A 20414-nucleotide genomic window follows, 5' to 3' on the forward strand; every position below is an offset into this window, starting at 1 on the left:
CTCAGATAAGGTTCACTTTAAAGGACTACTGTAGGGGGTAGGGGAAAAAAGAGTTGAACGTACCTGGGGCTTCTAATGGTCCCCGGCAGACGTCCTGTGTCCGTGCACCCAGTCATCGATGCTCCAGTCCCGCCTCTTTTTTCCCCCTACCCCCCTACAGTACTTCTTTAAGGCTGGGTTACCACTTGCAGCCTGGTCTAGGCCGATTTGCATAATTTTTTCTGCAACATGCAGCTAGCACTTTGCTAGCTGCATGTGCATTCCGATCGCCGCCGCTACCCGCCGAGTAGCCGCCGATCGCCGCGCCGCCCACCCCCCCCAGACCTTGTGCGCTTCCTGGCCAATCAGTGCCTGGCAGCACTGAGGGGTGGATCGGGACTCACTTTGACGTACGTCACAACGTCGATGACATCATCCTGCCCGATGCCATGGCGACAGGGACAGCCCTCCAGGAAATCCCGTTCTTTGAACGGGATTTCCTGATCAAAGATCGCCAGAGGCAATCGAAGCGGGTGGGGGGATGCCGCTGCACAGCGGCTATCATGTAGCGAGCCCTAGGCTCGCTACATGATTTAACAACAAAAACATTTAAAAAACACTGCTGCGCTGCCCCCTGGCGGTTTCTAATAGACCGCCAGGAGGGTTAACTTGTCCAAGAATCTAGCATGTGCACACCTGCCCTAAGTCATTCAGAGATCCGCTATGTTATTACTGCAGCTTGTATGCCATCCATAGTCCTTCTTCCCCTCTGCAATGGCCTCGATTCTGGTAGTTATAAGCGGTAAATATTTTGTTGTCAGTAAAATACCGCAATCGGTATTTTCAGCGGTAAGCATGTGGTAAATAATAATAATCTTGAATGATTTGTGCACACATTATTGCTGAAGCTAACTCCCTCCATTGCTGTACATGTTTGAATGCATGTTGTGTAATATAGTCCATTGGAGCTCTGCACTTCTTTGCAGCTAAATCAATTCAGGTGCAGCCTTCTGTATTTGGAAGCTCTATGTAAAATGTTCTAAGTATACTTGTGGTAGCCTGCATCCAATCTGCATTCAAATTTTAGATTAGGGACTAGCACAAAAATTTGCACTTAATTTGCATAATTTTGCATCTGATTTGGATTCAAGGCGTGTATTTAGCCCCTGAGGTCTGTACACGCCCCTGATGGTTTATAAGCCAGTTGCAGCCTGTGAGCGCTGTCATTTTTGTTTGTCTGTCTTGAAGAAAAGTGTATACCATTGTATGATAAGTCGCACCAGGTAAGTTATGCTTTTAATGTTAGGTTAGTGGTTAGGTCTTCCCCGAGGGGGCACGTCACCGCCGTGGGGAAGTCTAGTAGGAATGATTTGTGCACACATTATTGCTGAAGCTAACGCCCTCCATTGCTGTACCTGTTTGAATGCATGTTGTGTAATATGGTCCATTGGAGCTCTGCACTTCTTTGCAGCTAAATCAACTCAGGTGCAGCCTTCTGTATTTGGAAGCGCTGCCTACAGTCTCTTCTCTAAATAATCTTGAATTGTCTTCCATAAGTTAGGATAGTCTTTTCAGTGTTTTTTCAGGAGGTTGGGAATGGGGGGGGGGGGGGGGTGTATTTGATTATGAATCAATCTATGGAAAGTATATTTATTGGCATCCCCTAAAATAAAAAAAAATCCAGTAAATATTTGGAGTTTTAGTTGTACTATTCTTTTTTATTACACAGCCTGAATATTAAATGCACTGAAAGAGGAATAGGAACTGAATAGGAACTCCACTAAAACCTGCAAAATGCATATAAATTGACTTTTTACCGCCAGGTACAGGCAGGTCTTAAACTGATTGGTAAATTATGTGCTAACATGACCCCTATTTTTCATGACAAATTCTGATTTTTGGTAACAAATAACACAAAATACCACACTTTATGACCTAATTTACTGCATTTGGGAAATTAAATCTAAAATCTACCAGAATAGCAAACTGCTTTTACTGCATGTGGTAAAATGCAGTGTAATATGCGGTAAAACGGATGCTAAGCCTATCAGAATTGAGGCCACTGAGTAGTATACAGTGCTGTTCTGTACAATGTTTATTCCCTAACTGTCTTCCTTAAAAATGACCAATAGACCACCAGGGCAAACTATAAGTGTGAAAGGGAATCACTAGACTACCAGGTAAAATAAGTGGGCACAGCACTGGACTACCATAAGGTACGCATAGCTCAGGGGTCACTGTAAGGAAACACAATATAGTAGACACTATTAGGGATACTTTAAATGGGAGGATACTTTATTGCAAGCACTAAAATAAACTCGTGGAATGGGGACATGTAATATAGGGGATGCAACTGGAGTAAAACATGGGGCTGTTACAACGAGAATACTGTTCAGACATCTCCTATAACCCTGCCGACTTTCAAGACCACACACCCCTGCATAAAATAAGCAACTAATTACCCTCTCTATAAAGCTGGTATTCCCTCTTTTTAACTTTATACATTTTTCTTTATCTTCATTGTATTCAGATCAGTAAGGCTACCGGAGGGCTGGAAAAAGACCCAGGTAAGTAAAACAAAGCATTTGCATACATTTGGAAGAACTTGTGCATAAAAAAATTAATTAAATCAATATTTAGTAGATCCTCCTTTTGCAGAAATTACAGCCTCTAAACGCTTCCTGTAGGTTCCAATGAGAGTCTGGATTCTGGTTGAAGGTATTTTGGACCATTCCTCTTTACAAAACATCTCCAGTTCATTCAGGTTTTATGGCTTCTGAGCATGGATAGCTCTCTTTAGCCTCGATTCATAAAAAGCAGTGTGATAAAAAAAAAATCTTGTCTGGAAAATACAGCACTCGGTATTTTCCAGGTCTGTGTGCTAATTCATAAAGATTTCCCCAGCTGCCGTTGAAGGTCGGTAAATTACCGCAGCCCATTGAGCGGTAGAGTAGAGCAGTGTGGCGAGTTCTCTCTTTTGCGATGCACAGATGACTCATACAGAGGACTCACACAGACTTTCCCTGCAAAGATGACTCTTACAGACAGGGACGGATCTAGGGGGGGGCAAGCGGGTCTCTTGCCCCAGGCGCAGTTTGTTGAATTCTTAAAAAGGCGGCAAAATTTGGATGTGGAATGGCAGTTTAGGCGCCAAAACCTGACCTTGCCCCAGGCGCAACTTGGGGCAACTTGGTCTAGATCCGTCCCTGCTTACAGAGGACTCGCAGAGACGACTCACACAGACTTTCCCTGCCTGCACAGATTACTCATACAGAGGACTCGCACAGATTTTCCCTGCCGCCTCTCTGCACAGATGACTCACACAGACTTCAACTTCCTGCACTTTGCATTGATAACACATCACCAGAGGTGTCGGTAACTAGTTAAGACCTCACCAGAGGTGTCGGTAACTATCGTCAGGCTTACCGCTTGTTGAAGGCCTTATGAATTGACGTTTGCTGACAATTTACTGACATGTGTTGGAGGTAACTTCAGCCAAGTCTGTAATTTATCTCCCTGGTCGGTAATGTCAGCTTTTCATGCGGTAACAGCCTTTATGAATTGACACATTACTAAGTGCTCGGGAAAGTCTGCTGTTTTCAGCAATGCTTTATGAATTGAGGCCTTTAACTCACACCACAGATTTTCAGTTATATTCAGGTCTGAGGACTGAGATTGCCATTCAAAATTGCTTCACAATTCCCATAAGACTCTACCCTTTTCAGATGTTATATCAAATCCCTATTTATTGCCAGATATGTATACAGCATACAGACAGCACGACGTTTCAGGCGTTGGCCCTTTATCAAGTGCTTTATCAAGAGCACTTGATAAAGGGCCAATGCCCGAAACGTCGTGCTGTCTGTATGCTGTATACATATCTGGCAATAAATAGGGATTTGATATAACATCTAAAAAGGGTAGAGTCTTATGGGAATTGTGAAGCAATTTTGAATTCAGTGAGATTAAGAGGTGTCATGGACCTCTTACCCCATTAAGACTCCCCGCAAATATACACACTATCCTGAGGCTGGTGAACTATCCTTCTACAGACTGAGATGGCCATTCCAGAACATTGTACTTGTTCCTCTGCATGAATGCCTTAGTGGATTTTGAACAGTGTTTAGGGTCGTTGTCTTGTTGAAATATCCAACCCCGACGCAGCTTCAGCTTTGTCACTGATTCCTGTACATTGGTCTCCAGAATCTGCTGATACTGAGTGGAATCCATGCGTCCCTCAACTTTGACAAGATTCCCAGTCCCTGCACTGGCAACACAGCCCCACAGCATGATGGAACCCCCACCATATTTTATGGTAGGTAGCAGGGGTTTTTCTTGAAATGCTGTGTTGTTTTTCCTCCATGCATAACGTCCCTTGTTATGTACAAATAACTCAATTTTAGTTTCAGCAGTCCACAGCACCTTATTCCAAAATGAAGCTGGCTTGTCCAAATATACAGTAGTTTTGAAAAATAGAACGTTAAAACATTTTGAAATGTGTTTAATTTTGAGAACATTAGAACATTTTAGTTTTTAGATTTTTATCATTTTGAAAATATAGAGTTATAGGGCTTGATTCACAAAGCGGTGCTAACCTACTTAGCACGCCTAAAGTAGTTTAGGCATGATAACCTTTGCACCAGTAGGTTAACACCGTTTTCAAGAATAAAACGTGTGCGCAAAGTTTTACGTGTGTAAAAGTGCAGAAAGTTGCATAGGGTTTAACTGGTGCATGAAAGTTTGCGCGCAAAACTTTATGTGCACTAAACTTTATGCGCACTAAACTTTGCGCGCAAAACCTTGCACGCGGGAATTTCGCGCGAGTTTGTTTTTATCACACCTAAACTGAGTTTAGGCGTGATAAAGGGCTTTTCACCAGCGTGCTAACAGTTTGCACCGCTTTGTGAATCAAGCCCATAGTTATTGAAATGTTTGATCTAAAAAAGTTAACAGTTTTTTCTTTTTTGATGCATGCGGTTTTAGTGTTAGGCATCGAGAAGGGGGGTTTTAGGGTTAGACGTCAGAAATTGTAGTTTTAGGGTTAGGCGTCAGGAAGGGTGGTTTTAGGGTTAGGCGTCAGGAAGGGTGGTTTTAGGGTTAGGCCTCAAGAAGGGGGGTTTTAGGGTTAGACGTCAGAAATGGTGGTTTTAGGGTTAGGCGTACGGAAGGGGGATTTTAGGGTTAGGCGTCAGGAAGGGTGGTTTTAGGGTTAGGCCTCAGGAAGGGAGGTTTTAGGGTTAGACGTCAGGAATGGTGGTTTTAGGGTTAGGCGTCAGGAAGGGGGGTTTAGGGTTAGGCGTCAGGCGTCAGGAGGGTGGTTTTGGGGTTAGGCCTCAGGAAGGGGTGTTTTAGGGTTAGACGTAAGGAAGGGGGGTTTAGGGTTTAGGGGGTTTAGGCGTCAGGAAGTGTAGCATTCAGGATTAGCAATATTTGATTCTTCCGTGTGCCCGAGCGGGGTCAATACGATGAAATGCCAGTAACCGATGGTTGGAGCAGAAATGCGTTTAGCGTCACTTAAACAAGACACCGCAAGCTGTGTGAACTGTCTCTAATGCTGCTACCTAGGAAGAAAGGGGTGACAAAGGCCACGTAATGCTTCTATTGGGAAAGGAGGGGATGCAAAAGGCCACCTTTTATGGCTATCTGGGGAGTGGGGGTGCAAGGCAGTCTAATGCTATCTGTGGGTTGAAGGGGGACAAAGGCCACCTGACCTGATACTGCTATATTGAGGGGCTGGTTCATTTTGCCCAGGGCCTCATTTCCCCTTAAACTATGCCTGAGCACAGCGCAAGGCTTATTCAATACAATCAATTCAGCCTAATGCCCTCTGCAAATGTTAGTAGACTGACAAAACAACAACAAATAAAAAGGATTTCACCTAACTGATTTATGTAATTTTTCACAACTTTCCAGTCATTTTGATTTCACAGAAGCACTTGGTGAGCCAGGTACTGATTCAACCAGCAGGAATAAATTAATACCACTGTGTGCAATCATCAGTATACTCTGTATCAAGTTCAATATCCAACCAATCCACAATTATGCCAAAATGTTGTCATCTCCTGCTTATGTCCAATCTGATTACACATATGCCACTAGTTCAGCAGCAGTAACTTGTAAATCATTTACACGCACCAAGGTTGTTTCCCAACACTTTGTAGTACGCCCAGGTTTCAAAGAATAGCGTCTGGTGTAATATATTAAATCAACCTCCTTCGTAAATGTTTTACTACCTCTAATGTAATATCATGGTTTCTTTCACAAATATCTTTCTTTCTCCTGATTCACATTGGATTTCCTCTCCATCTCTCATGTGGCTTGTGACTTTTATACAAGGGTCTAACTATAGGGGAGCAGATTCTGCAATCACAGTGGGGCCCAATGTTGTGGGGCAGTGGGGGCAAACATTAATAATTTCGTGTTCCCGTTGTGGGGGACTTCCAACTTGTACCCTTCCCTTCCTCTAATACAGAGGGCCAAGCTGCAGATCAGGTAATTTTTGTGTCTATACTTGGGCATTAAGATCATGATGGACACACTTGTTTTATGACCCTTGAAAGATGGGCCCCCAGGCTGTGAGAGTCACCAAGGAGAGGCAGGGGTGGAGCTAAGGTTTTTGTGATCCCAAGTAGCCCATAATTTGTGCCCCCCCTTTAAAGGGAGTGGTGCGCCACCAAAGAAAAGGAGGCGTGGCCATGACATGATGTTGGTGGAGCCAACTGCATGATGCTGTCATGTCAATACGGACCAAAAATCTCTGAAGAATGCCATGAAGAATTAAGGCAGTTTTCATGGCAAAAAAGGTCAAACTTAGTACTAGTGAGACGTACCTAATAAAGTGACTAGTAAAGTAATAAAGTGACTAGTGAAATACAGACACAAATAAAATAGGGACTGTAGGTACATTCCTAACCTGAATCCGTTCTCTTTTGTCCCCCTCTGTTCCCCCTGTGCCTCTTTTGTTCCCCTCCGTGTCACCTCAGTGTCCCCCGTGCCTCTTTTGTCTTCCTCTGTGATACCTCATGTTCGCCTTATGTCATCTCTGTTCCTGTGATTTGTAGGTATGCCACTGTTTACATAATAAATCTAGCTCTTTAGTAATGATAGTGCACTGTCTGTTTTTATCCTTCTTTACAGATCTCTCTCTCACCCACACACACTTGCACGCAAGCACACATACAGTACATATACACAAACACGCACACACTGCATATCCCTTCCCTGTAGACTTCTCTAATGAGGCTCCCTTAGCAGGCTTTACCAGAGGTAATTGCTTTCTGGCAGACAGTTACCCATGCCCTGCCTAGTGTTGGGCGAACAGTGTTCGCCACTGTTCGGGTTCTGCAGAACATCACCCTGTTCGGGTGATGTTCGGGTTCGGCCGAACACCTGATGGTGTTCGGCCAAACTGTTCGGCCATATGGCCGAACTAAGAGCGCATGGCCGAACGTTACCCGAACGTTCGGCTAGCGCTGTGATTGGCCGAACGGGTCACGTGTAGTGTTGGGCGAACATCTAGATGTTCGGGTTCGGGCCGAACATGGCCGAACTCCGAACATAATGGAAGTCAATGGGGACCCGAACTTTCGTGCTTTGTAAAGCCTCCTTACATGCTACATACCCCAAATTTACAGCGTATGTGCACCTTGGGAGTGGGTACAAAAAGAGCTTATAGTTTTTGAGAAAATCGATTTTAAAGTTTCAAAGGGAAAACTGTCTTTTAAATGCGGGAAATGTCTGTTTTCTTTGCACAGGTAACATGCTTTTTTGTCGGCATGCAGTCATAAATGTAATACATATAAGAGGTTCCAGGAAAAGGGACCGGTAACGCTAACCCAGCAGCAGCACACGTGATGGAACAAGAGGAGGGTGGCGCAGGAGGAGAAGGCCACGCTTTGAGACACAACAACCCAGGCCTTGCATGAGGACAAGAAGCGTGCGGATAGCAATTTGCATTTTGTCGCCATGCAGTCATAAATGTAATACAGATGAGAGGTTCAATAAACAGGGACCGGAAACGCTAACCCATCACAGATGTTCATTGTTCATGTTACTTGGTTGGGGTCCGGGAGTGTTGCGTAGTCGTTTCCAATCCAGGATTGATTCATTTTAATTTGAGTCAGACGGTCTGCATTTTCTGTGGAGAGGCGGATACGCCGCCGATCTGTGACGATGCCTCCGGCAGCACTGAAACAGCGTTCCGACATAACGCTGGCTGCCGGGCAAGCCAGCACCTCTATTGCGTACATTGCCAGTTTGTGCCAGGTGTCTAGCTTTGATACCCAATAGTTGAAGGGTGCAGATGGATTGTTCAACACAGCTACGCCATCTGACATGTAGTCCTTGACCATCTTCTCCAGGCGATCGGTGTTGGAGGTGGATCTGCACGCTTGCTGTTCTGTGTGCTGCTGCATGGGTGTCAGAAAATTTTCCCACTCCAAGGACACTGCCGATACCATTCCCTTTTGGGCACTAGCTGCGGCTTGTGTTGTTTGCTGCCCTCCTGGTAAAATCCCCCATAGGCTTTCCTTGGGCCTCCTATTTACCGTTCCAAAATCTCACACCATTTCAAAGGGCAATGGCTCAGCAGTGGCAAAACTCACCAGTCATGATCCCCCTAAGGGTCCCTACAATGCTAGAAAATTTGGTACTGCTGAGCCATTGCCCTTTGAAAAGATGTGAGATTTTGGAAAGTGAAATAGGGAGCCAATGAAATCCTATGGGGGATTTTACCAATTTTGGACCCCTGTAACTCTGGTTTGCAGAGATGTAGGGACCCCATCTTTGGAATCCAAGTCTAACAATATGTCTTCTACCTGCATGAGACATTTCGTGAGATTCAGACTTTGCTAACGGCCATTGCTGCGATTTATGTACGTCACCATCACTACCATTGAAATAGCCCCAATAAACAGGTTTTTGTGACCCTAGGCTATGACCTCTTCGGCCTAGGGGCCCGAAACTCACCAGTCATGTTCCCCCTAAGGGTCCCTACAATGCTAGAAAATTTGGTACTGCTGAGCCATTGCCCTTTGAAAAGATGTGAGATTTTGGAAAGTGAAATAGGGAGCCAATGAAATCCTATGGGGGATTTTACCAATTTTGGACCCCTGTAACTCTGGTTTGCAGAGATGTAGGGACCCCATCTTTGGAATCCTAGTCTAACAATATGTCTTCTACCTGCATGAGACATTTCGTGAGATTCAGACTTTGCTAACGGCCATTGCTGCGATTTATGTACGTCACCATCACTACCATTGAAATAGCCCCAATAAACAGGTTTTTGTGACCCTAGGCTATGACCTCTTCGGCCTAGGGGCCCGAAACTCACCAGTCATGTTCCCCCTAAGGGTCCCTACAATGCTAGAAAATTTGCCACTGCTGAGTAATTGCCCTTTGAAAAGATGTGAGATTTTGGAACTGTAAATAGGAGGCCCGATGAAAGCCTATGGGGGATTTTACCAAATTTGGAGCCCTGTAACTCTGGTTTGCAGAGATGTAGGGAACCCATCTTTGGAGCCCAAGTCTAACAATATGTCTTCTACCTGCATGAGACATTTCGTGAGATTCAGACGTTGCTAACGGCCATTGCTGCGATTTATGTACGTCAGACTCGCCACCATTGAAATTGCCCAATAAACAGGTTTTGTGACCCTAGGCTATGACCTCTTCGGCCTAGGACTGCATTGAACGCGACCCACGCATTGTGCGCATTCTGGACAACACCAATTACTGGGTTTATACCCTTCTGGATCCACGGTACAAACACAATGTTCCAAAACTGCTTGAAGAAAGAGCCAGACAGGTCAAAATGGAAGAATACCAGCAGGCCCTTGTGGAGACTTTAGACAGGAGATTGACATCCTCCCCCTCCTCTAGCCAGTTGTACGCCGACAGACTGACTTCCGCAAACCCAGGACGACCAGGAGGGCAGCAAACAACACAAGTCGCAGCTAGTGCCCAAAAGGGAATGGTATCGGCAGTGTCCTTGGAGTGGGAAAATTTTCTGACACCCATGCAGCAGCACACAGAACAGCAAGCGTGCAGATCCACCTCCAACACCGATCGCCTGGAGAAGATGGTCAAGGACTACATGTCAGATGGCGTAGCTGTGTTGAACAATCCATCTGCACCCTTCAACTATTGGGTATCGAAGCTAGACACCTGGCACAAACTGGCAATGTACGCAATAGAGGTGCTGGCTTGCCCGGCAGCCAGCGTTATGTCGGAACGCTGTTTCAGTGCTGCCGGAGGCATCGTCACAGATCGGCGGCGTATCCGCCTCTCCACAGAAAATGCAGACCGTCTGACTCAAATTAAAATGAATCAATCCTGGATTGGAAACGACTACGCAACACTCCCGGACCCCAACCAAGTAACATGAACAATGAACATCTGTGATGGGTTAGCGTTTCCGGTCCCTGTTTATTGAACCTCTCATCTGTATTACATTTATGACTGCATGGCGACAAAATGCAAATTGCTATCCGCACGCTTCTTGTCCTCATGCAAGGCCTGGGTTGTTGTGTCTCAAAGCGTGGCCTTCTCCTCCTGCGCCACCCTCCTCCTGTTCCATCACGTGTGCTGCTGCTGGGTTAGCGTTACCGGTCTCTTTTCCTGGAACCTCTTATATGTATTACATTTATGACTGCATGCCAACAAAAAGCATGTTACCTGTGCAAAGAAAACAGACATTTCCCGCATTTAAAAGACAGTTTTCCCTTTGAAACTTTAAAATCGATTTTCTCAAAAACTATAAGCTCTTTTTGCTAAAAATTTTTTTCCTCTTGTACCCACTCCCAAGGTGCACATACCCTGTAAGTTTGGGGTATGTAGCATGTAAGGAGGCTTTACAAAGCACAAAAGTTCGGGTCCCCATTGACTTCCATTATGTTCGGAGTTCGGGTCGAACACCCGAACATCGCGGCCATGTTCGGCCTGTTCGGCCCGAACCCGAACATCTAGATATTCGCCCAACACTAGCCCTGCCCTGATCTCCTCTCATCATTTCAAGGGAGATTTCTGCAGGAGTTATCCAACTATTGAAGGAACATAGTATACATCTGTTATACATCCCACTTCCTGATTAGTCAGCAAGGATTTTCTGAAGATGTCTCTTGCTGGCTATATGAGTGTGCCGGGGGGGGGGGGGGGGGGGGACCACACCCAAGATAATAAGGTCGTTGCTTCATTGTGGACAGACCAAATTCGATCAGCTGGACAGTCACTGTTCTGTCATTGAGCTACCTCAGCCTGGCGACCATATGGGCTTGAGAACCGCTATCGCCTGCACTCTCGCCATGGTGCGCACCAGTCCAGCACAGCGTCACTACACAAACAGCTGTTTGCGGTGCGTTACACAGTGAGTTTGGTGTGTCAGTGTGAACCAGTACACTAATTACACTACCTGATTGATGTATACACATGCAAGACGTTTTAAAGCACTTTAGGCCTCCAATTTAGCATGCAATGTGATTTCTGCCCTTAAAACGCTGCTGTGCATCAAATCCTGATTTTTCCCCGAGACTTTTGGCATGTATCCTACTCCGCCATGCCCCCCTCCAGGTGTTAGACCCCTTGAAACATCTTTTCCATCACTTTTCTGGCCAGCATAAATGTTTGTAATTTTCAAAGTTCGCCTCCTCATTGAAGTCTATTGCAGTTTGCGAAGTTCGCTCGAACCCGAACTTTTGCGGAAGTTCGCTTTCGAAGATTCGAGCCATCTCTAGTGAGCAACAGAGTGTGTTCGTGCGTGCACAGGACGGAGCGACCATCTGTGAGACTTACGAAGTCTCCCACAGCGTAAATGTACGTACACACGTCTGATATTTCTGAACAAAACAAAACAAAAAAACCCATATATCCAGGCACTTGGCCTCTAATTAGGACATTAAATAAGTTATTAAGGAAAGGGAGGTGCTGAAGGGGGTGTGGCCAGATATTTCTGAAAGACTTGTCGTTTGAACGACTTGTTCAAACGACAAGTTGTTCAGACTTCATGTACACACTTAACAACAAGTCGTTTGATATGCTAATTTACCTAATTTGCATGTCATTTAACCAACTCGATAATGGACAATGGAATGGATAGAACGATGGACTAGATTAAATGATTAATCAAACCACTTGTTGTTTGAATGTCTTTTAAGGGTCATACACACCTACCAACTATCTGTCCAACTATCTGCCAAACTTGTCTGTTAAGCCCCATTCACATGCACAACAGCGTTTTTTTATGCAGAACAATTGTCAAACAGCTTTTGTTGTGAAACAACTAAAAAAAGTATTTTGCTATTGTTCAAAAAGCTGATAAGACTGAAAAGAAGTCAATCCAGCAGTTGGATTGACTTTTTATCAGTCTTATCAGCTGTTTGAACAATAGCAAGATACTTTTTTAGTTGTTTCAACTTGTTTCACAGCAAAAGTTGTATGGGGCTTAACAGACAAGTTTGGCAGATAGTTGGGCAGATAGTAGGTAGGTGTGTATGAACCTTTAGTGTCAAACTAATAGACTTTCAAACAACAAGTTGTTTGTAGACATGTACGGACCGAGCGAATCAGTCAAAACTGCTGCTATCAGTTTAACGATCGTTTGTACACATGCCAAACTGTCGTTCAAATGACCGGTTTGAACAACAAGTCGTTCAGAAATATCAGACGTGTGTACGCACCTCAACCATTTCTGCCGCCCGGACGTGAAGCTCACGTCTGGGCGGCTGCTCTGCTGCGGTGCGCTCCCACGCGTGATCGCGGGCGCGCCCCCATGCCCCCGTGGTGTCCCCCGGTAGCCCTGGGATCAGTGAACGGGAACATGGTTCGCAATCACCGGTCTGTGTCCCCCGTGTCCCCCGCAGAAAAACCGAAGCGCTCTTACAAGAGGCTTCAGTCTTTCTGCGCGTCACAATTTCCACATCCCCCTTGTGCTTCCGCTTAGCGAGAAAAATTGCAGAATGCAGACAAAACTGAAGTCCTTCTGATTGGAGGGCAGCGCATGACAACAAAACAACTTAATTTGCAGTCTTCACCCCTGGGAATAGGAGGCACGGATCTACGCAGCTCTGATCATGTGCGTAGCCTGGGAGTTCTAATTGACGGGGATTTAAACTTCAGAACTCACATCTCTGCTGTGGTGAAATCATCCTATTTTCACCTTAAGAACATCGCAAAAATCAAGCACCTCATTCCCCCAGAAGATCTACCAACTTTAGTTCATGCCTTCATTACCTCCCGACTGGACTACTGCAATGCTCTCTACACTGGCCTTCCAAAAAAGGTCTTATACTGCCTACAGCTGATACAGAATACTTCTGCCAGACTGCTAACCAACCAACCCCGTCACTGCCACATAACGCCAGTCCTGCACTCCCTTCACTGGCTACCTATAGAATGGAGGGTCCTATTCAAGATCGGCCTACTGACATTTAAATCCCTGAATAATCTGGGCCCTGGATACATGAAAGATATGTTGCAGCTGCGTAGCAATCCCAGCATTCTCAGATCCACAGGTTCTAATAATCTAGTCATACCCAGAGTCCACTTGGAAACTTTTGGTCCCAGAGCTTTCTGTCATGCTGCTCCTATGTTTTGGAACTCCTTACCTTAACAGATCAGGACAGCTCCATCCTTGGACGTGTTTAAATCCAGACTGAAAACCCACCTGTTCAGTTTGGCATTTGCAGAAATATAACTTTTGTTGTGTGAATACTTCATCCTACTACCAATTACTGAATCTGAGAGAGCCTAAGCGCTTTGAGTCCTATGGGAGAAAAGCGCTATAGAAATGTTATTGTATTGTATTGTAAAAATTAACTGTTTATTTCCCACACCAAAATATTACCCAAAACAATTATTAATGAAAAAAAAAAATTATAATAAAAAAAAAAAAGACATAAATAGTTACCTAAGGGTCTGAACTTTTTAAATATGCATTTGCAGGGGGTATACTACGAACATTTTTTAAATTATAAGCTTGTAAATAGTGATGGACGCAAAACGGAAACAATGCACCTTTATTTCCAAATAAAATATTGGCGCCATACATTGTGATAGGGACAAAATTTAAATGGTATAATAATCGTGACAAATGGGCAAATAAAATACATAGGTTTTCAATATGGTAGCATGGATTATTTTAAAGCTATAATGGCGGAAAACTGAGAAATAATGAATTTTTTCCATTTTTTTCTTATTAATCCTGTTAAAATGCATTTATAAAAAAATAATTCGTAGCAAAATGTACCACCCAAGGAAAGCCTAATTAGTGGCGGATAAAACAAGATATAGATCAATAAATTGTGAAGCAGTGATAAAGTTATTAGCGAATGAATGGGAGGTGAAAATTGCTCTGATGCATAAGGTGAAAAATCCCAGCGGGCTGAAATGGTTAAGAGAGCAGTGTCTGACTCAGCGGTTGGAGACTGCTAATGGGGGAAACAGCGGTGGAACGCAGGTAACAGGAGAAAAACGGGAAGGTAGTGTTCCCCAACCCTGTCCTCTCCTCAAGGCCCACCAGCAGTGCATGTTTTGTAGAAATCCACAGAGGTAGTTAATCAGCTCTGCTGAGTCACTAATTACCTCACATGTGTATGTTTGTGGTTTTCTGCAAAACATGTACTGTTGGTGGACCTTGAGGACAAGGTTGGGGAACTCTGCTCTATAGGATCCAGAGCCTACCCTCTCCTTAGATGAGTATCTGATGTTTTTTTGTAGGTTAGCTTTAAACTCCCTTTAAAAAATACTTGCCATCATTTTCACTAGGTTATTAACATTTGGGATTCTGTGTTTCAAATACAGCTTTTATCTGTCATAATATTGATGATGTGTTTTACATAATGAATGATATTTTTGTTTGAGTTCAGTTGACTGTGTATAAAATTATTCAAGTGTACTTTCACTTCATGGAGTCATTCATAAGTGATGCTACATATTTTAATTTTGTTTTGGCTGTATTTATTGTATCAGTATTTCTTGCATGCTGTTTTCTGAAAATGCAATAAAAAAACAAAAACATGGGAAAAAAGATATGCCGTACTTGCCATCCAATGAAAACTAATTAGAACAAAATCTGGTAATGCTAGCAGGAAAGGTTGTTTATCAGTCTTTCTTGCAAAGATTCAAAATTCAAGAAATATTTGACTACACTGGTGCCATCCTGGTGAGCTGTATTAGAATTATCTGTCCCCGACAGGCAGATGTGAATGGATCCTATTGCTTTGTATAGGATCTCTTTGCATGCATGCCTGCTGATGTGTTTTATGGCAGTGTGAACCCAGCCTAGTAACTAGATGTTTAAATGTTAGAAATTTCAATTTATTGGAACATTTGTCTTGCAAAAGTGAACCTCCAGACTAAAAATCTACTCAGCAGCACTGAAAAGGCTTTACGTTTCTTTAACAGTTTCACAGCATCAGAACTGTTTTTCTTATCCAAGCTTCATTTTTAGCTACACAGAAGAAAATTGCCTGGGCATTTTTCCCCTAATGCTGTGCAAAGCATGATGGGATTTCTGATGTTGTTGTACTCGTTCTGCTGTTTTGGTGCAATATTTTTTTTTAAAGTTTGAATTTGAGATTTGAAGCCTAGCGCGCACAGCTGGGAGGGGTGATCAGGACTCAGGACAGTTGGAACTGTGTCTCATGCTCCCTGTCACCTCCTTTCAACCAAAAAGATGGCTAGCCCCATGAAATCACGAACATTTCCCTGTTCTTTTAAAACAGGGTGGGTAAGAGATTATATTACCTATCTATTTTAAGTAACATAACTAATGTAACTTAATGACAGTATGTTTGTTTAGGCTGGAGTTCCTCTTTAACATGTCTTTCTTCTGAGAGAGTTTGTTTAAGGCCCTCCCATCAGATTTAATCAGATTTTGTCCATGTAAGTAGTCAATTTGTATGGATTATGTATCTTTAAAGTGTACCTGAGGCAATATGTGACATGATGAGATAAATATGTGCATGTACAGTACAAAACATATTAATAACCAGCCTGTTTTACTTGAGTTATGATGCTCCCTGAAAGAGTTAATTTCTAGGCATGGAAGTGACAGCTTCTGTATTGTTGGGAATACAGTAAGCATCACTGATAAGCAAATTACCGCCATAAATGTTTTCCTGGCAGAATACAAATTCTGAGGGGGGGAGAGATAAAATACACAAACTATTGGCCCTTTTCTAACTCTGGGACACTTAATAGGCTGCCACTTATTAGAGACTGTAAAACATCCAACTCACTTTGTAAATGTTTAAATATAAAAAAAAACACTGGGATATAAAAAAAAGTATTTTTTAGGAGTAGGAGTATAAATATAATTGTTTATCTCTTAAGTTTATTTTCACCTTGGGTTCATTATAAAAACCAGAAAGAATACCTTCATCTAAGGGTACCTGAGTAAGGGAGATATGTAAGAGGATGGAATTTTGTGTTTATGTTTTATTGTGAAACTCCTCAAGCAGGGTTTTACATACTTGTGGGTATGGATGGATATTTTTATTCCTTACATGTGTGCACCTTTAATACCATTTTGTTCACAAAACTACTGTATATGTTCCTTAGCATTAATTTATTTTAGTGATAATCACATGGTGGACACTTGTTGTCTGTAACTCTTGAACGTGGCCTTCCTCTTCTTCTTGTTCTTTTCTACACCTCTTTCATGTCTTCCTGCAGATGAGCTGGAAAACTTCGAAACTAAGCTGATAGCCGATCTCTTGGTTTTATTTCTTGAAGGATGCCTGAGGTTGTTTAACCACAAGATGGCAGCAATAGACTGCCTTTGTAGTCTGTAATGTGGATCTCTTTAGGTGTCAGATTTTTTTTTTTTGTAACCATTAGATAGCAGCATTTCTCATCAAACACACAATTGGAGAAACTCACTCCCAAACAGTTCTCTGCTGCTTTATAAAGCCTGCAGGCTGCTTATAAGCCAATGAGAAATGCACACATATAATACACCTAGCTTGCAGTGATTAATCAAGCAGAAGCTGAGCAAGTCAGCCAGTCAGTAGGAGAGGGCTGCAGTTGCATATAGACAATGGCTATATGACCAGCAGGGGGCACCAGCGTGCAGGATATTCCCTCTCATCTGCCCCCCTCCTAACTAAACTGCATGGGATACTACAATAAAATTAAAAACAATGGTGCATGAGCCAGCCTGGGGCCCCGGGAACTCTCACTGCCCTGGGCCCCAGAACCAGCATCTAACACCATATGTGAGCGCAGCCAAAACCTTGGAGCTGCCACCTCCAAGGCCTGTTTCCTACTGCTCTAAAACTTACCAAACATACAATTGGAGAAACTCACTCCCAAACAGTTCTCTGCTGCTTTATAAAGCCTGCAGGCTGCTTATAAGCCAATGAGAAATGAAGTGAGTTTCTCCAATTGTGTGTTTGGTAAGTTTTAGAGCAGTAGGAAACAGGCCTTGGAGGTGGCAGCTCTAAGGTTTTGGCTGCGCTCACATATGGTGTTAGATGCTGGTTCTGGGGCCCCGGGCAGTGAGAGTTCCCGGGGCCCCAGGCTGGCTCATGCACCATTGTTTTTAATTTTATTGTAGTATCCCATGCAGTTTAGTTAGGAGGGGGGCAGATGAGAGGGAATATCCTGCACGCTGGTGCCCCCTGCTGGTCATATAGCCATTGTCTATATGCAACTGAAGCCCTCTCCTACTGACTGGCTGACTTGCTCAGCTTCTGCTTGATTAATCACTGCAAGCTAGGTGTATTATATGTGTGCATTTCTCATTGGCTTATAAGCAGCCTGCAGGCTTTATAAAGCAGCAGAGAACTGTTTGGGAGTGAGTTTCTCCAATTGTGTGTTTGGTAAGTTTTAGAGCAGTAGGAAACAGGCCTTGGAGGTGGCAGCTCCAAGGTTTTGGCTGCGCTCACATATGGTGTTAGATGCTGGTTCTGGGGCCCCGGGCAGTGAGAGTTCCCGGGGCCCCAGGCTGGCTCATGCACCATTGTTTTTAATTTTATAGCAGCATTTCTCATGTGATATTTTGTACTGTATAGTTATTGTATACATCTTGTTTGTCTATTAAGTGCTATTATAATAATTATTATTATTATTATTATTATTATTATTATTATTATTATTATTATCATTATTATTTATTTATATAGTGCCAACATCTTCTGCAGCTCTGCGCAATGTATAAAAACATACAATAATGACGAGCATATATAGCAGCAGTTCAACATAACTAGTGGATAATCAGGATAACTAGTGATACAAGTACAGATACATACAATTGATGTGTAGTCAACCAAACATCGCCAGTACTGATAGATTTTCTTTTGATAAATTGCTCAGAAACAGGAAACAGAAGGGAGAGGTTCCTTGTAAGCTTACAATCTAGGGGTTAGTGGGGTGGAGATACTGGGGGAGAAGATGAAGGAGTTAGCAGATGAGGCAGTGATCTTTACATTTTAGAAAATTATAGGCTTGTTTCAACAGGTGTGTCTTGAGGGTACGCTTGAAAATTTTCAGGTTTGGAGCAAGACGGACAGGCTTTGGGAAAGAATTTCAAAAGAGAGCTGACACTTGTGAAAAGTCCTGGGTGTGAGAGTGAGAGGAGGTGACCAAGCTGGATGACGAGGGTTTCTTGGGAGGAGTGAAAGTTCCAGGAGGGATGATATCTGGAGATTAATATGGAAATATATGGAGGGGATTGACTATATAGAGCTTTGAATGATAGTGTTAGGAGTTTGAACTGGATCCTTTGGGAGGGATTGGCAACAGGGGCGGCATCAGAGGAGAGGGAGGAGAGGTGGATGGAATGAGCAGCAGAGTTTAGTACGGATTGTAGAGATGCCAGTCTGTTTTTTTTTTTTTTGTAGATCAGAGAGAATGGTGTTACAGTATTCAAGAGGGGAAAGGATTAGAGAATGTACAAGCATTTTAGTAGCCTCTTGTGTAAGGAACGGATGAATTCTGGAAATATTTTTGAGATGGAAGTAGCATGAGGTTGTAAATGTGTTAATGTGTGGTTTAAATGAAAGTTCAGAATCCATAGTTACCCCTAGACAGTGAGCTTTAGGAGTTAATGTGGGGGAGCAGAGAGAGACAGAGGAAATATCACAATCTCTGTGTTGCCCATGCTGAGGAAACAGGATGACATGAATGCAGAAACCATAGATAGACAGTCAGGAACTTGAGATAATAGTGTAGAGAGGTCAGAATCTGAGAGAATTGAGTGTCATCAGCATAGAGGTGGTACTGGAAACCAAAAGAGCGTATTAATTGTCCCAGACCATGAGTATAGATAGAGAAGAAAGAGGTCCTAGAACAGAGCCTTGTGGTACACCACAGATAGCAGGTGTGAAAAGGAGTTAGTGTTGATATAGGAGAAGTGAAAAGTGTACAGACAGGTAGAAGCTAATCTAAGAATGTTCTACTGCCTTGACACCCAGTGACAAGTGTGAAAGGCAGAGGAAAGGTCTATTGAATTTAATGAAACAATTTGCTTACTAGCCCAGGATTCCAGCTCATTACATTAATTGAATTTAATAGAAATAATTGGTTGCATTCATGTTGCTATGGCAATATGGTGCATTCACCATGGCTTACTAGAAAGGGTCTTGGGGAGTGCGATAACTGACATCACTTGACAGAACTGTTTGCCCTGAAGAAGGGACCTGTGTGTCCCAAAACGGTGGCTTTGTGTGCATGAATAATTATATGAAAAACTGAATGCCAGCTTTGTTGTAGTATCTATAGATTTTGAAAAAGGGGTGTGGTCGAACTTGAGCCCTCCACAGTATAGAAAAGCAAAATTGTGTTGTCTGTTTATAATGTATTCAAATGTGTCTATATAATGTGTGGCAAAATAATCCAGTGATAACCAGGATGTAAGAGGAGGTGGTGGAGGATGGAGTAGGGAGTTAAAGGTGTAGAGCATATGTTTTGAATTACAATATTGAGAAAATAGGGAGGAAGATTATTTTGCTTGGCTAAAGACAAAACTCTCCTAAGCTGGTGTAGAATGTATTTGTATTTCTGAGTCTTAAAGAGACTCTGTAACAAAATTTTCATCCTTATTTATTTTATCCTATAAGTTCCTATACCTGTTCTAATGTGCTCTGTCTAACTGCAGCCTTTCCTATTTGCACAGTGGCTGTATTATCTCTGTTATATGATCTAATCTTCTCTCCTCTGTCCGGTCTGTCGGGCTCAGGCAGTCTGGCTGGAATGTGCTGTGCTGCTTGCGATTGGCTAGAAGCTATACACACCATCTCCAGGCCCCCTTGCACACTCTGTATGACTCACACACTCAGCTCCTCTCAGCGTATCATTTGCTATGTCTTTTGTTTTTAAACACTGGATAAAAATGGCAATTACAAGCCAGGATTGCAGCAGGGAGAGGCAGAAACAGCACAGAGGGGCCCAGGAGAACATAATGAATAGAATGGTATGCTTTTTATTGTAATAATTTTAGA

General features: G+C 43.2%; 1 protein-coding gene across 1 annotated transcript in view; it reads left to right on the plus strand.

The window, feature by feature from the left end:
- Positions 1–20414, plus strand: part of LOC137545764 (sodium channel protein type 8 subunit alpha-like) — a 456138-nt gene that overhangs the window by 115802 nt on the left and 319922 nt on the right. The window contains exons 3-4 of the mRNA XM_068267362.1: positions 2510–2546; positions 4183–4294. The gene's annotated coding sequence lies outside the window, so the exon portion shown is untranslated. The remainder of the gene's footprint in view (positions 1–2509; positions 2547–4182; positions 4295–20414) is intronic.

This window comes from Hyperolius riggenbachi, chromosome 2 (genome assembly GCF_040937935.1).
Source record: "Hyperolius riggenbachi isolate aHypRig1 chromosome 2, aHypRig1.pri, whole genome shotgun sequence".
Classification (NCBI taxonomy): Eukaryota; Metazoa; Chordata; class Amphibia; order Anura; family Hyperoliidae; genus Hyperolius; species Hyperolius riggenbachi.